This window comes from Triticum dicoccoides, chromosome 6B, assembly GCF_002162155.2.
Source record: "Triticum dicoccoides isolate Atlit2015 ecotype Zavitan chromosome 6B, WEW_v2.0, whole genome shotgun sequence".
In the NCBI taxonomy this organism is placed as follows: Eukaryota; Viridiplantae; Streptophyta; class Magnoliopsida; order Poales; family Poaceae; genus Triticum; species Triticum dicoccoides.
The window spans coordinates 647,660,928-647,663,963 of NC_041391.1; the positions used below are offsets into that span (position 1 = coordinate 647,660,928).

At 41.2% G+C, this 3,036-nt stretch overlaps 1 long non-coding RNA gene across 1 annotated transcript; it reads left to right on the top strand.

Moving 5' to 3' along the window:
* Nucleotides 1–393: 393 nt before the first annotated feature.
* LOC119326538 lies at nt 394–2,217 on the top strand. The gene is made up of 2 exons (XR_005158032.1): nt 394–524; nt 1,849–2,217. It is a non-coding gene; the product is annotated as an uncharacterized LOC119326538 (long non-coding RNA).
* Nucleotides 2,218–3,036: the final 819 nt, after the last annotated feature.

Sequence of the window (3,036 nt, forward strand, 5' to 3'; positions counted from 1 at the left end):
ATCAACCACCCAGCTCCATTACCTGCGTTCCATCGACGGAAAGGCGAGATCACGGGAGAATGGGGAACTCTTTTCAACCCAAACGTGGTCTTCTATAAACTGAATATTAACAAAAAAGTTTGTAAAACTGGTTTTCCTAAAAATCAGTTAAAAACTCGTTTTCTATAAACTCAATGCTAATATTTGTTATCCAAACAACCACTTAAGGTGTTTTGACTATTGAGCTTTACTCGGGGTGTTGAAGTGCAACAATTACTTCTCCCTGGAGGGTCTCTATACCTTTGCATGTTTGTAGTATATAATATCTGGTGTTCCTTCTTTTAAGTTTTTAATTGTCAAATTTCATGTTGTTCTTGTTCCTGTTTGCTCTTTATCCAAATCTTCCTGGGATTTAATCAGAAAGGATGCTCAATGGGACTTTGTCACGCCGAGATATCAGCAGCAATCGGCAACGACAAAGCTCAATTATCTATTGCATATTCAGAAGAAAGCATCTGCTGTCGACAATCAAGGCACTATGACAGGTATATCAAAAAAGTGTTCCGCCGATCTAGTTCATGACTTCAGATGCATCTATATTAAAGCTTTATAAAATTTTTTCTTTGCAAATTGTTTAGTTGGTGGAGTATATATACTTGATTGCTTATCCTAAATATGATTTTGGGCACATAGGGTCTGACTAGATTCAAAACCTGCTTAACTTCACACTGATCTTGGTGTGAACACCCATTCTTCGATTAGCCCCTCCACCATAGTTGTGAGTCGGATTTTTATTTATTTTTGGTACCATCAAGGGCATTCAATATTTCTTGATCTATTTGACTGGATATTTACTGGATAACAAAATAATCTAGAAACTTCTACTGGACATTGCCTCAGTTCCATTTGAGAAAATGGTATATGCAGTGAATCAAAAGGTTTATACTCATAAAGAGAGGTAGAAAATCTAATCTCGGTTTTTTTAAGGGTTGGGTGTATATGTATATACTGGTACTTGAAAAGGGGTATCTGCTCTAATTTTTTCAAGCATGCATGCAAGTCTGTCAGTGTATGTAACTTATAAAGCTTTGAAAATGTATTGTTCGTTGATGTTATTCCTTATTAATTTTCCCTAGCATAAACCAGACTTTATATGTAAATGTGCTTCTGGAGTATTTATCGACCAAGATTGTTTGTTGTGCACTTATGTCAGCATCTAGATCATAAATCTATAACATTGCATCTCGTTGAACAGCATCGTATGTGCTATTTTCTGGCATAACGTTTGATGTTAATGCTCATAAAACAACAAAGAAACATTATACTTCGAGAAAGAGGATGGCAAATTGTACCGAATGTTCCAAACAGAATGAAAATTAGACCATGTGTTCGTTTTTGATTGCATCCACAAATTTAGTTGTTTTGGGCAAAACTACAAGCTTATTTCTCATATTGTAGTATGTTTTGCACCAAATTCTAAGAGAGTGAGCGCTTCATTTCTTTGAGAAGCAAAACCTGGACTAAGGATTGCAAGTTGTTTATTTATTCCTAGCATTTTCTACAATCTTCTATTTTGCTGCCGATCATCTCTTGCAAGTTAACAAGAACACTATTACTTTGTTAACAAATATCCATTCATTTTCTTCTTGGCTAATGTTTATTTGTTCTGAAGCTCCATGCATATACATACCCGTAGTTACAAAATGATTTCTCTGTCGGAATTGCATATGCATATCAACATATTGTTTGTTTCAACACAACCTTATGCCCCTAGGATGTGCTTTATTGATGCTACTTATTGTTTCCTATACTCTAATCAGTAAATATGAAATTCTCAGTGAACCATAATCAGTTTTATTTACACTGTAGGTAGCTCAAGCCTAAGATGCAAACATCTCTAGGAATGGAGTTGCTGACGGTATGCAAAGAATGAGACAATGGTGATGGTCAGGATCGATGTGTCAAGCATCTGAGACATATCGACGTCAAGACATGGAAGAGGGCTCTCTGCCCTTATAGATAGGCCTTCTTACCATGCTACATTACTAACCTGCACAATTAATGTGTATCGAAATTAACTTTGGAAGAACATTAAGCATGCAAACATAGCTGTGGAGAATCCTTGGAACATCTTACCTGCAATGTTAACTTAAACCTTCTGGATCAGCAAATGCTTCATCCTTCTCTTCAAATGTAAATTCTACTGCCCAGAACAAACCAGTTTAAGAGTTACGGGAAGATTGTCTTCTTGAGCATTCTGAAAACTGGAGAGTATCCATCTCGATTTGGTTGTAGAATAATGCTATAAGCTCTGCAGCATGGCTTACAGTTCTGTACCACCAAAAGCTAGACAGAATGTGAGCTAAGATTATGTAACGCCCCAGATTCGATGCGCCAGGTGTCCGCCAGTTATTCGCCGTCTTTGCCATGTCATTTGCTTGCGTGTTGCATTTTATCATGTCATCATGTGCATCTCATTTTCCATACGTGTTCGCCTCATGCATCCGAGCACTTTCCCCGTTGTCCGTTTTGCAATCCGGCACCCCTATGTCCTCCGGCGTCCCCCTCTTGTCTCTTTTCGTGTGCGGGTGTTAAACTTTCTCGGAATGGCCCGAGGTTTGCCAAGCGGCCTTGGTATAGCACTGGTAGACCGCCTGTCAAGTTTCGTGCCATTTGGAGGTCGTTTGATACTCCAACGGTTAACCGGATAACCGTAAAGGCCTCTTTTGTTGCAGCCCAACACCCCTTCCAAAGTGGCCCAAAACCCATCCTAACCCGCTCCATGCTCTCGGTCGTTCGATCATGATCGCGTGGCCGAAAACCGCTCCTCATTTGGACTCTCCTAGCTCCTTCTACCTATATAAACACCCTCTCCCCCAAAATTCGCGGATGAATCCCCCCTAACCCTAGCTTCTTCCTCCTCCCGTAGCCGGACGCGTCCGCCCCCACCGGACATGTCCGCGCCGCCGCCCGCAGCCAATCCGAGCTCGCCACGTGGCGCGCCGCCGCCACCCTCCATCGCCGGCCCGCGGAGCCCATCGCGGGCCCGCGCGGGCC